The following is a 14,755-nucleotide window of genomic DNA, read 5'->3' on the forward strand; positions in this document are numbered from 1 at the left end:
TTTTTGTCGACGACAAAGCAACTATCATCGGCGGTGACTTCAATAGTAAGCATGCCGAGTGGAACTGCCCAATTGAAAACGAAAACGGAAAGAAGCTTTAAAAATATACGGATGAGAAAGGATTGAGAATCACAGCTCCAGTAGAACCTACCCGAATATATGGGAACTCGGTCTTTGACTTCGCTATCAGTAAAAATATCAAAAGATATATGAAGTCATACGTAATCAACAGTCTAACGAGTGATCATTACCCAGTCATGGTAAGGGTTGGTACGAACCCCATTTTACATACGGATGAAAGGTTACGCTATTGTTACAACCTGGCTAACTGGAAAACTTTTCAGGACGAAATTGAGAAGAATCTGAGTCCAATCAAATCCAAGACGATAATCGATCATGACTCGAAAGCCGAATCACTGGGAGAGGTCATATATGCTGCCATGGAAAAAGCCATCCCAAAAAAGAAAAAACGTGGCGAGAATTTCCTTCCACTCCCGTCCGATATTAAAGACATGATAAAAGAAAGAAATTATTGGAGAAGGAAATACCGGAATTTGGGAACGAGACTTCTCAAAAACAAAGTGAAGACTTTAAACAAAAAGATAACCTGCAGTATTCGAGATCTGAGGAAAAGGAAGTGGGAGACAAAACTTAAAAATCTCGAAAACAACAGAGAAGGAATTTGGAAAATTGCAAGGGGCATGAAAACATCAACACCGCCGGACACGGTCATTAAAACAAACGAAGGCAATCTGCTAACAAACCCCAAGGACAAGGCCGAACATCTGGCATCCTTCCTTGAGAGGGTGTTTAACCCGGCGGTAGTCGCGCCCATTTTCCCAACGTGAGTGGTCGCGTGGGGTGTCCCTGACACCCCAAATGATTTTTGTCTATTTTTTTCGTAAAAATGCATATTTTTCATAAGTTAACATTTATTTTGCGTATTTGATAATTGATATAATCAGTATTTAAAATCATTAACTTAAATTTTAATTTTTTATGTCAATAATTCTGAACACCCGAAGTTGGCTGTTCGAATTCCTCCATGAAATACCATAATTTAGTTTTTCGTCGTTAGCCTAGGAATACAAACAAATATATTGAGATTAGCAGACATGGCATGTAATTTTATAAAATCTATCACTGTTTCTCATTATATATGGCATTATTCTTTTATTAACAAAAATTTATCATTGATTTCTATTTGCCATGGGTAAACACTACTTACCAATAATTAATCGATTTCCCTACATGTATTCTTGAGGCCAAAAATTTACAATGAGTATACGATTGCTTTTAGCTATTAAATTACTCCTTTCAGAATTGCCATGCAACATTGGAAGGGTTAACTAATTTATTCTACAATCTTCAACAACAGTTAAATTTCATGCTACTGAAAAGTTTTATTGAATTGAAAGATACATAGTTGGAAATTATTCATGTACACTATTTATTTACTTTAAGCAATCACTGCAAATTTTCAACAAATGCTTACCACACATTAATTTCTTACATAATTCACAACAAATTTTTGTTTTTATATCTTTACTTCTAGGGCAAAGAACGCATCTTCCAACTTTTTTCTTCACTTCCTCCTCTTTCTTTTCCTCACAATCAGACTCATTTTGCGCATATTTCTCTACTTTTCTTCTCAGCCCTCTGGGAATCGTGCTTATTTTTGATCTCATTTTTATGTATGGTAAAGTTAAGGATCGAGCTATCTCACGAAGAAAACTTCTCCTCCGCAATTTTGAATTAGGATTGGTATCCCTAAACATAATGAATGCATTGATGCCAGCAGTGTTTAGCAAATGAAAGAAAACAGTCATTGGCCATCTCCTGGTGTTTCTGTTGGTACAATAGGTGCTGCACATTTCATCTACTGTGTCTACCCCTCCTTTAGTTGAATTGTAAAATGTCAATATTTCCGGCTTCCTTTTATTTCCCGTGGATTCGTCGATAGAAATTCTGCTGTGCATTGTTGATAATAAAATGACATTTTTTGATTTTTTTGGGACGTACGAAACCAAAGCTATATTCTTCCTAAAGCAGAATAAGCTGCTATTTTCTTCTCTCTCTCTTACATTCACTATATCCGGTGGTAATTCCCTTTTATTCTTGCGCACTGTTCCCACAAGCGTCAAATTATTGCTTATCATTTCCTCTGCTAACGGAATACTAGTGAACCAATAATCTACTGTGATGTTTCTCCCACTTCCGATTATAGGAGAAACCATTCGCTTTACCACCTCTTTCGGACTGTTATCGACAAAAAACGGACCCTCTGGTTGCCGTCCTGCGTAAATCTCTAAGTTCAAAATGTAGAATACACTCGAATCTACCAGGGCAAAAATTTTGATGCCGTATTTTGCGGGCTTGGAGGGTAAATATTGTCTAAATGAACACCTTCCCCGAAAAGGAACCAATTGCTCATCAACTGTGGCAAATAGTCCAATTCTGCAATGCTGTTGTATATTAGCAACAAATATCTGAAATATATCCCTAATTGGTGCTAATTTGTCTGCCTTTATTCTCTCCATTCTAGTATTGAGGTCGTCAAAACGAAGACACCGAAGGAGAAAGAGAAATCTGTGGTGGCTCATTGAAGAATAGCATAGTTCCACCCCTAATCCACTGCGATCCCACAAATCCAATAAATTCTGTCTCCCAGATTTATTTGCCCCGGCGAAAAGTAAAATGCCAATCAGGCATTCAATTTCTTCCATGTCTGTTTTGCTAGAATCTCTTTCACGAGAATAATTTTTAGCTACTTTTTGTATCTGAATATTGGTGCAACTTACAATACGCTCTATCATTAGTTCATCAAACATTGCACGAAAACAGTCTATTGGTGTTCTGAACCCATTTTTGTTGCCAATAATCCCACTCCTCTGAGTAACAATGTTACTTCTTGATGTTCTGACATTTGGTCTTGGTGCCTGCGTATTCCATTTAGTTACCCCATCCTTACCGACATACACATGGTCACTTCTCTTTTCTGAAAGTTCAACGTCACTGCACTGTTGTTCACTATCAGTGTCATGCTCCGACATAGAACACCCGTCTTCTTCCTCATCCGAAGTTCCGCCAGAATCAATGACTTCCTCATCCGATGATTCATTCAAAAGACGAAGTATTTCGGTTCTTTCTTTTTCACGGGATACAGCTGACATCTATAATAGATTGGAAACGATGAATGTAAGTATTAGAAGGCCTATTGTCAACGGCAAATGAATGATAACACATAAATGATAATTTACGTGAATAAGTACTGCGCTTACCTTATTGAACGAAGTATTCAAGAAATCACCGCAAAAACTTCGCAATTTGCTGCGAAGGCAGAATGTAATAAGTCCTCCTCCAACTATTCAATCTAAAGTCGAGGTATCTCTGTCTTTTTTTCAAGAGACGCTGCAGACATCTATAATGTATTGAATGCAAATATTATAAGTATTGCAAAATCTGTCTTTCATGTTACCGAAAAACTAGAAAAATGATTTCTATATCGATTTAAAAAAATTCTCTTACCTCATTGACGGTCGTCGGCAATTATCAAAGTCAGTGTTTCTCCAGAATGTAATAATTGGATGACAAATCCATGGAGATGATTATCACAGCTCTAAATATCTCACGTCTGTCTTCACAGGCCAACCATTCAACAAGACAAAGCAAACTGAAGTCACAGCCCTGTATATATACCCACCCCTGTCCTACTCCGATTAATCCCCAGCATTGAGCAATCATCCACCAGTGGTATTTGTTTTCAGACTAGATCAACTTACACGAGAAGTATCTCTATCACTTGCAAAGCATAGAGACTACCAGCTGTGTTCTCCTGTAATTCTTACCCAAAATTGAGCAATCATCCACCATTGGTATTTGTTTTCAAACTAGATCAACTTACATGAGAAGTATCTCTATTACTTGCAAAGCATCGAGACTACCAGCTGTGTTCTAGTGTGATTCATACCCAAAATTGAGCAATCATCCATCATTGGTATTTGTTTTCAAACTAGATCAACTTACATGAGATGTATCGATTTCACTTGCAAAGCATCGAGACTACCAGCTGTGTTCTCCTGCGATGCTTACCCAGCATTGAGCAATGGTCCGACTGCGGTATTTATTTTCCGAAGAAATCAAATTATGTGGAGAATATCTATGCCTCTTGCAAATAATTGAGGCTAACAACCTTGTTCCCGTGCTTTTTAAACTCATTTTACATGCTTCCACCAGTGGTCATAGGAAAAATTGATTCCATTTGCTTACAGTATAACTGCGTGAAATAAATTAATTTCAAAAATTGAATGCGAAAAGGTAGTAAGCTTATGCATGTATGCATATTTCTCCAAAGCTAAAAATGTAATCGTAAATAAAGAGGACTAGCAATGTACAAATAACTTACAGAAAAATAGAAATTGAGAAACTGGATGAAACTAACATTGAATTTGTTTATGCGAATATAGCCACTAAAATCTACCCATGCGTAAATATTTATTCATGTAAACATAGAAAGACAACATTCATTGTGAGTTTCAGAAATAGTAACAATCAAATGAAATTCAAATGGCTGAAAACATTTAGGTGACAAAAAAACTTATGAGGAAAACCGTAAAGAGAAAGGTCGCGTGGGGTGTCTAACGCACCCCACTCTGCAGAGCTTTGACGAAAGTAATTTTGTTTAAAAACTTGTGGTGATATTATAATCATATTTCACAGGTGTCTTCAGAAAGCTTAAAAACTCAGCTAGAGGAAGGTACAGATCAATGCAGTCAAAACGGCAATAAAAAATCGCGCTTTTATAAGGCTGGGGTGTCTGGGACACCCCACGTGACCACTGCCGGGTTAAACCGGTACGCAAGAGCATTTTTACACCGGATTTAATTATTGACCGCGAATGGGAAAAGGGCGATGAAGTGCCATCAGTAACCGAAAACGAAGTACGGAACGAAATAAAAAAGTTGGTTAAGGGTAAGGCGTGTGGCCTAGACAACATACCCAACGAAGTACTTCTTAAACTACCAGAAAAGGCAATTATGTTTTTGACGACATTAATTAACGAATGCATTAGACATGGGCATTTTCCCACTCCGTGGAAAAGAGCGGTGGTTATTTGTATTCCTAAAAAGAGAGGCAAAACTCTTAGTAGTGACGAATTTAGGCCTATCTCGCTACTGTCAAATGTAAGTAAACTTATGGAAAGGCTCATCATCCCATACTTTGAGCAGTATGCCAACACCGTAATCCCGCAAGAACAGTTCGGGTTTCGCAGGGGGTCTGTCTTTTACACAGCAGGTACACAGAGTTTTAGACTACATCTGTGATGGCTTCAATAAAAACGAGACAACAGTTGGTGTCTTTATCGACGTCTCGAAAGCCTTTGATAGTGTCTGGCACGAAGGTCTACTACACAAAATGATTGAGTGGGGTTTCCCTTTGTGGATCTTAAACATGACACGCTCATACTTGAGCAAGAGGACCTTCGCGACCAGATGGAAAGATGTGTCTAGCTCTGACAAGGAAATGTCTGCAGGAGTGCCCCAAGGCTCTGTGCTTGGCCCCCTGCTTTTCAACATCTATGTCGCAGACTTCCCCATAGACAGAGAGGACTGGCATTCAAAAACTGCCTTATATGCAGACTATGCTGCAATAGTAGCAAGGAGCAAATGCCCGAATAAGGCTACAGAATACTGCCAGGAAGCCTTTGATGAGGTTATTAAGTGGAACAGCAAGTGGAGGATGAGAATTAATACAGAAAAGACAAAAGCAATTATGTTCAGAAAACAGGCTACAGTCGAAGACAACAGACGGGAGAGACTGAGATTTAAACAGCAACCCTTACCTTGGGAACAACAAATTACATACTTAGACGTCGAGTTTGATAGGAAATTCAGCATGAGCAGCCAAATCAACAAAATGATAGCCAAATGCATAGGCGCGAGTGTGTCACTAAATCCAATTCTGAAAAGTAACGTCACCCCAGTAGCTGCAAAGACCATAATATATAAGTCCTATATTCAATCCAAATTACTATATGCAGCACCGGCGTGGTGGGGACTACTGAGCAAAGAAAAAATCGACAAAATCGATAAGCTTGAGAGACGACATCTACGCTCAATCTTTAAAATTAGGATACACATGGGCAATGAAGCGGTGTACAGAATAAGTAACACAACCGCAGTCAAGGAGGTTGCGCGAAAAACAGCAGAGAAATATTACGAAGAGTTGACGGTAAATGAAAATGAAGCGATCCAAGAAATAATAAAATTTAAAGACACCCTGAAGGACACACAGAAAAGGCCGGAGAATATCCTAAATATGAAAGAATAAACATATAAAAAAGAGAAATCACTAACACAAGGGTGTTAAACCGAAAATATAAGGATTAAAAGAAGTAAAAGACTTCATTATCCAGAAAACAAAGACCACACGGCGGAGGGGGGGAAGAGCTCGTCGAGGGACTTCGAGGATCAGCGAAGAGCAGCAGCCGACATGAGCAGACGCCGACGCCGAAAGGACACCGACGCGCCAAGGAGGACACCGGAGGAAGCGCTTGCGCGACCGAGGCATCCGCCTAGGCACCAACTGGGATCTCTCCGGGCTTTGCCCGAGTACTTCTAAGGACTCGTGTTTCTTCCCACAGGGGACAACGTAGAAGCCGCCGACGCCTGAGAGTGAGGGGACAGCGCCGCGAGGACATCCGCGAGCAGCGCTTGCGCCGCTGTAGACAGCCGCGAAGGCCCAGTCCTACCCGGGACTTGCTTTTTCGGTTATCTCCGTGTTTTGGTCTAGTCCTTTTCAGGACTAGGCCTCTCCTCTGCTTAGCGTCTCAGCCCTTTTAAGGGCCTTTTTCTTACAGGAGTAGCAACAGCCACCGCCGCCGGGGAAGGACAACAACGTAGCAGCAGCAGACGTCAAAGAGAGAGAGAGGAAAACGCCGCGAGGACATCCGCGAGCAGCGCTTGCGCTGCTGTAGGCAGCCGCGAAGGCCTAGTCCTACCCAGGACTTGCTTTTTCGGTTACCTCCGTGCTTTTGTTTAGTCCTTTTTAGGACTAGGCCTCTCCTCTGCTTAGCGTCTTAGCCCTTTTTAGGGCCTTTTCTTACAGGCATAGTAGCAGCCACTGCCGCCGGGGAGACAACGTCACTAGGATATCCGTAGGCAGCGCCTGCGCTGCTGAGCAGTCACCGACGCCGCCCGCGACTGACCAGGACCGAGGAAGAGGGACCAGCAGGTCCGCGGCAGATTTTTTCTTTTCCCTTCTCCTCTAGGCCTTTGTAAGGAACTCTCTGCGGGCCCTACGGGTAACCCAAAGTTAGCACCCTTGCGACAGTAGGGGCATTCCCCGTCCGGGGGAACTAGTAACTGCCCAAGTGAAGTCTGCTAGTGGAGAGGGTTCGGTCCTCAACTCTTCGGCTGGTACACGCAAAACCTCTCATACGACCTACCCCGACGCACTCGTCGGCCATAGGGTGAGAGTCCCTGACTCCCGAGGCATTGCACGCTAACGCACTTGTTCGCAGCCGAAGGGAACTCCCCATCACAAACATTAACGGCGCCCACGTAACGTGCGGTGGGTTCTCCAGCCGTGGGGTACGCGATCACCGTCGGGGCTATTCTGCTTGTCTGCGGGCAAATAGTCCAATAGGTACACAGGGGTTGGGGAGGACAACACAAGCGCTAGGCGGCCCTCCCCCGTCAGGGGAGGACCTGACACCAGGGCCTTAAGCCACCAAAGTTCTTGGAAGCCTTTACGAAAGGACACTAAGAGGACCTTTTTCGTACTTACTCTTTTCGCTCCGAGGCATTACAGCCTAAATCTTCAGGGGCAAAAGAGCCTTCTCCGCGGCATCAGCGCCGCCTTAGGCTTCTGGGGCATCAGCGCCTAACTTTTTACAAAGGCATCAGCGCCTATAGGGGCCTCCTAAACACTTGACTCACTGGCAAACATAGAGGCTCCATTCAGCCGCGTAACGGTAGCGGTGCCCGTATTTTTGGTGCTTAACACGATCGTCGACGACTAGCTCGCATAACGAGAAGGCCTTCGGTTGCGCTGCGTCACGGCCAACCTGTTGCAAGACTGCTCCGCATCACGGATGCCAGGCTCCGCGTCAATTAGCCTGGTAAGGTCTGAGAGTCGGCACGATGGAGAGTCGTCTTCGGACGACTCCTCAACCGCCCTTTATAATGCCCGACCATGTATAACCTGAGGTCCCGCGGTTCCCCTAGGGCTCTGGCGTTACCACGGATCTCAGGATCCCCCCCTGCGAGGCCGGATGGAACGGGTACCCGGATCTCTTCTCCGCCGTCAGCGGGGACTGAGACCGAGTCTCCTGAATCCCCGGACTCTGCCGTGCCCTCAGCACAGCCTAGTTCGAGGGCTAGCCCGGCTCCCGTCCCGCCGTCAGCGGACGAGGCCGTTACCTCCCCTGCCGCATCTTCCTCTTTGGTTTCCTTTCCCAACAGCACCATGAGGTCGCTCGCCTCACCCTCCCCCTTCCAACCAATCACCCCAGCGGCAACCTCTACCCCCACCATCGTGGCCACTCCGGTGGCTGCACTACCAGCCCTGATGGCACTACAAGTGCCTACTCCTCCCTCTTTCCTGGGCCAAACGTTCAGCCTCGTTAAGAGGCAGCCATCCGGTGCCCCAACTCGCACCATCCCACCAACTACGGCACCCACCGCCACGAGACCATCCCACACCCCAGCCACACCCCCGACCCGCACCTTCCCAGTTCGCATCGCCCGTCCCCCACGATCCTGCAGGCAGCGCAGCTTCTTCCAAGATTGGCGCCAGGCCTATCCGGACCTTGCAAATGCCCGGATATTCGTCAATATGGAACGGGATTCGTCAATACGGAGTGCACCGCGATAGTAAACATAGATCGTAGGAGTGGAGACCCTGAGGCAGGAATATAGACGATTGGACTATGCCATAGGGGAGCCGCTCCAATACGATCTCCCCCCTGAACGGCGCCCGACCGCGCCACCTCCCACACCCGCGAGTGAAATCTTCGATTTCGTGATTCTAGGTGTGGACTACGCCACAAGAGTGGACCACCTGGTGGAGAGACTCCAGGAATTGGACATCCCCGTGAAGGAGGCCTGGCGAATCTACACGCGGAGGAGGAAGAAGACGACCGTCGTGAGGGTCCTCGTTCCAGCAGCCAGTGAGGCGGATTGCGGGAGAACCTTGGTGAACGGTTTCTTCCCAGACGGCCGCTTGTATCGGTGCGAGCCGGCCCGCCCACTCCGATCCAGGAAGGTCGCCCGCACCCAGGAGCGGACCCCGCCGCAACATGGTGCTACTCGTGTCCAGGGTTGGCACCCTACGCCTCTGGGCACACGTGAGCGCGCTGTCTCCCCGGCTCGCCCTGAGCGCCCGGCAGAGCAGGGCCATGACCAAACCCCTGAAGTAGATTTCTTCTCGGATCTCTTACAGGCACAATCAGGGGACCAGCCAGCGACGAGGAGCCAGGTGATCCGCTTCATGTCGCAGGTCATCCGGGACACCGTTCACCCCAGCGTCGCAGAGGAGGTCGCGGACGTCATCAGGGCAGCTGCAAGGACCATCTTCGGATGGAGGACCTACGCGGGAGCGAAGCGCCCAGATTAAGAAATTAACATGAATCAGTCCCCAAAAGTGTCGTTCCTAAATATCAACGGAGCCGTGGCCCAAAAACGGTTACTGCTCCGGTAACATATGAGGAGCAGGAAGGTCGCCATCATGGGGCTGGTGGAGACCTTCCTCAAACCCTCCGCTAAAGTTAAAATCTCTGGCTTCCAGGAGTTCTCCGTACCGAGAACTAAACCACGATCCGGTGGAGTCGCAGTCTTGATCCGCTCCGACATCGCGGCCAAACACCAAGACATCCCGGAGAACTGTCTGCCAGAAGGGAACGACTCAGTGATGGCGAGCGTGCGGCTTGGACAAAGAGACGTGCAGATCGGCGTGCTCTACTGCAGACCACGAGCGCCGCTACCGATGAAGCTCCTGGACTTCATCGCTACAGCAAGAAACCCACAATACTCCTCGGGGACTTCAACGCACGCCATCACGCCTTCAGGGACCACGCTTCTAACGCCAATGGGCGCAAACTCCTCTCCTTCCTCCTCTGCAGCCCCATGGTGCGGCTGGACATCTCTTCCCCCACTTCCATAGGGAGACGAGAATCCAACCCTGACCATGCAATCTTCACGGGTGACTTTATGCCTCTATGCGGGCAGGTCAACGTAGACGATTGAATTACATCCGACCACCTCCCGTTCTCTTTCTCTTTCAGGTGGGTGATACAGCGATGGAACTGCGTCATCCAGAGACCAGACTGGAAGAAGGTGGACTGGGAAGCCTTCAACAGAACAGTACAGGCTAAAACAGGAGACATCGGAGCTCTACACAACGTTCCGGAAGTCGACGCAGCGATAAAGACTGTGGAGAGGGCCTTCGCCGAAGCCGCCATTGCTATCCCGATGAAGACAATTGACACCGCCTGTCTGCCGCTCGCCCCACATATAGTGAAACTCATCAAAGAAAAGAGGGCGCTCTACCGAGAATGGATCCGGAACAGAGACCCGGCAGTCAAACAAGAGTGGAACAGGCAAAACGATGTCATACGCAGAAATTTTATCGAAATGAAAGAGAAAGCCTGGGAAAATGCCTGTAAAATCCTCGACTACCGGAATGGGGGTGCGTTCTGGAGAAAATTCAAGCTGCTGGCGGGACAGCTGACTCAGACGCACACCTCATTGAAGGGTCCCGATGACAACCCGATAGCAGAGCCAGCAGGAAAGGCAGAAGAATTCCGGAGAGTACTGCAAGACGTCTACTCTCCGATGCAAGACCCCCTGTTCAACAATAAGAACATGGAAACCTGTACCTTCCACGCCAGATGGAAGAGGGGGTGATTCCTGCCGCGGGAAGAAATACCTGAGGAACAAGAAAGAACGGGCATCCTCAGAAGCATCACCGAGGAGGACATGGCATCTGCTAAACCGAGGAAAAACAAGGCACCCGGAGAGGATGGTATAAAGGCCATACATCTGATGCACTCACCAGCGTGCTTACCACCTCTAAGGAACATCTTCAACGCAGCGCTTGCACTAGGATACTATCCCCAGGGTTGGAAGAAAATGATCATGGTAATGATACACAAGCCTGGAAAGGACAACTCGAAAGCTGAGAACTACCGACCTATCAGCTTAACCAGAACCATAGGAAAGTGGTTTGAGATAATCATAGTGCAGCGCTTGACAAAACTACTGGAAGAAAACGGAACACTACCACAACTCCAATATGGATTCAGACCACACCGGTGCACCACGGATCTCCTCACTCTCCTAACCAGCACACTAGCAGAAGGGATCAACAGGAACAGATACACAGCAGCACTGTTCCTGCACATAGAAAGGGCATTCGACAGCGTGTGGCAGGACGGGCTTATGTACAAGCTTGAGAAGCTGCCCGGGATGGAACAGGACCGCCTGCGGCTTATCAACTGTTTCATCAGAAACAGAAGCGCGAGGGTTAGAGTCGGGCTCCAGCTCTTCCCCGCTTTCCCCCTACAAGCCGGTGTCCCTCAGGGCACCGTGCTGTCCCCCCTACTCTTCTCGCTGTACTGCCACGACATACCCACGGACAAGAAGCAAAGAAAGACCGTGGAAGTTATCCAATACGCCTGCGACACTGCCCTATGGAGCACAGCCCTCACACCGAGGACGGCGGTAAACTACATACAGAGCATGCTGTCGCGCCTTGAGAAGTGGTTTAAGGACTGGAGAGTGAGGCCAAACCCAAAGAAGACACAACTGATCATCATTAAACCTCTTGGGAAGAAGCATCATCAACTGCAGCAAGTGACCCTATGGAATCAAAGGGTTCACCATTCCACCACGGCAACCTACCTGGGGGTGCTAATTGATCAAAACCTCAATTTCAGGAAGCATGTCGCCAACATCACGGCGAGGTGCAACAAAAGGAGTAACCTCATTCGCGCGGTCAGAGCAAGGTGGCGCGGAGTATCAGAGAGGTGCGGCCTGCTCCTGTACTAGTCTTTCATTACACCAGTTATGGAGTACGCCGCACTTGCTGTACTCCCGTACAACAATGCCCTACAGAGATACGCCTCGTTTGAAAGACGTGTCCTACGGCAGACCTTGTTGCACCCTCGCACCAACAGGAAGCAAGTCTACAACATAACTAATATCGAGCCTCTCCTCCACAGATTATGCCGGCTACGGAGAAACGCCGCAGGGAGGATCGCAGAGCACAACCCACGACTTTTCAACGACATCATGCTTTCTGGGAACGGAGTCGTCGTAAGATCAAACAAGCAGAAGCTCTACTCCGCTCCAAGATTCATCAGCGACCACCTTCACCTGTTCCTGCCCGACGTAGAACTGCCTCCACCATCATCCATTGCACCAGTGATCCCCGCCCCCTCAACGATGACCATCATACCAGGGCTCCCACTACGAGAGGCAGAAACGGAGGCAGAAAAGGAAAAGGAACAAACCAGCATCCCCCACCCTAGTGAGGACGACACCGTCCTAGAGCCCCCGCTTCCCCCCCTGATCCCCCAGTGATACCAGTGACAGAGCAGAGACTATCTACCTATTTATTAATTTATTTATTTATCTATTTAATTAGAGCAAAGACTATATTTATTGTTAATTATATATATTCTATTATTGTTATCATGTTAGCGTATTTTATCCTTGGCACGTTATAAATTCATAGTCTATTGTACCGTGGTGGCCTGACGGCGGTTTTACGGGTTTCCCGCCGTCCTTAGTGCAAATGCCGGGCCAATACCACTCCCGTACCAGTGTTTAACCCCAGTAGTGCTGAAGAGGCGCAAGCCTAAACAGCTCCACGAGATATAATTGTATGTATCGTTATTGTTATTGTTTCTGTTCATATTTTATGTATGTTGTCTCGTGGAAATAAACCTTGTTGAACTGAACTGAACATTCAAAAATGTTTTCGTCGATTTGAATAAGGATTTGGAAAAGGAAAATATGCGGAAAATAAGCTCAACCTCCTGAAGTATGTTGGTATCAACATTATCCACCACAAAAGATAAGGGGACCAGCCGCCGGGTGGCAGCATTTCTGCGCCATTCGTAGGAAACAGCAAAGCGGAACTATCTCGTACCTCTGCCTGCGATAGTGGCGGAGGAGTACCGAACCCTTTCCGGGCTCGTCCCCGCGGGACCCTTAACTGAAAGGCGAGTAGAAGATGCGAACGAGACTTTCCGCAACATCATTCTACCAATGGTTCCAACAATATTGGGCAGAGACCCCTATAAGAACTTCCCCGACAACCTGGATGAGGTCATCTCCTCAAACCTTGGGAAAAAATTTCAAACTACTGAAGAAATGAGAGAGAAACGAAGAGAAAAATATGAAGATTCGGTTGGCAGACAGCGATTTGACATTCTCGCCATGATGTCCTACATGTGCGACAAAAAATCTTTTCTAGTCATGCTGTGGAGAAGGAAAGGCTCCGTCTCAATTGGCCAGAAACCCAAATCTAAAAAAGGCAGTGTTTAAAAGCGGTTTCGTTATCATAGGAGAAGATTAAGCGAAAAGGAATAGCGCCCGTGGTGGCGATTCCCAAAGTTTAAAATTCTGTGTGTGAGTGGAACTTCACAGTTCACAAATACGATCTCCAATTGTATGTTAAATAGCGTGCATAGCATGATTGCTTATATTGAATTTCACTTTCCAGATTTTTTTTAACAATCACGTTTATGAGGACCTGGCAATGATGTCCGAACCCCATGAGCAACTAATATCACAATCAAATTTGGATTATCCACATCAACATCTGTACACATGTCATCTTAATGTTTCCCTTCCAGTCATTGTGGCATGTATGCAGCAGAGGGGGAGGGGTTTCAGTGGGCATGGCCTTAAGGTGAGTCCCACACTCCCCGAGAACCAAAGCTCGGGGTTGCGTAACTGCATTTCCCAACCTCTGTAACAAAAAAGACGGGTATACTGTACGTGAAGTTTGGTATAGATTAAAATTCGTTCCAGTCTTTGAATTCCAACAATTTGGACTATCACAGCCAACGCGTTTGGCATAAGAAATTGACCACTCTATGCTACGTGGATAATATCCTTACGTAGCTTAATTTTCTAATAGATGTTCCACTTCAACTTCAAAAAGCCATCGTACAGATTTACGCTGTAAATAACTTAATGGAAGATACGGCATTCAAAACACCTTAATTCAATTAAGAAAGATTCTCTGCGTCAGAATGTAAGAAGTCGAACACGTTGAACAACTTTGGCCCACGTTTCGGCCAAGTCCAACACTTGGGACCTATACTATTTGAATGACGCTTTACTATTTATTCATCTGAAAGTGTAGATTCATTTCATTCACATTTATGACGAATAGCAGAAGATTGACCTTAATATGCATCAAAATCTGCATCAAGTGCCTTTTTATCATTAATGGGAACCAGGATTTTAACGAGGACAGATGTCAAGTTAAAACATGTTGGACTTAAGGCATTGATATCAGATCCGTGGCCATATTTTGAGCTGGTATGTCTCGACATTATTTCATTGTTATTAAAAAGTCCGTCAGCATTTCATAATTAATGTCGAAAGCTTTTACATTTCAGAAATTCATAATATTAATTCCAAGGGAGGTATTTTGTTTTCGTGCAGCTTACGTCAAGAAGGCATTAAAGAACATTTAATATTTATTCATCTGGTTCGGAGTTTAGACTGACTACATG

General features: G+C 46.1%; 1 long non-coding RNA gene across 1 annotated transcript; it reads right to left on the reverse strand.

The window, feature by feature from the left end:
• Nucleotides 1-2,881: 2,881 nt before the first annotated feature.
• Nucleotides 2,882-3,378, reverse strand: LOC124172883. Its single transcript, XR_006868311.1, has 2 exons — nt 3,282-3,378; nt 2,882-3,173 (listed from the first exon to the last, which is right to left on the reverse strand). It is a non-coding gene; the product is annotated as an uncharacterized LOC124172883 (long non-coding RNA).
• Nucleotides 3,379-14,755: the final 11,377 nt, after the last annotated feature.

Source organism: Ischnura elegans (assembly GCF_921293095.1).
Source record: "Ischnura elegans chromosome 13 unlocalized genomic scaffold, ioIscEleg1.1 SUPER_13_unloc_3, whole genome shotgun sequence".
NCBI lineage: Eukaryota > Metazoa > Arthropoda > Insecta > Odonata > Coenagrionidae > Ischnura > Ischnura elegans.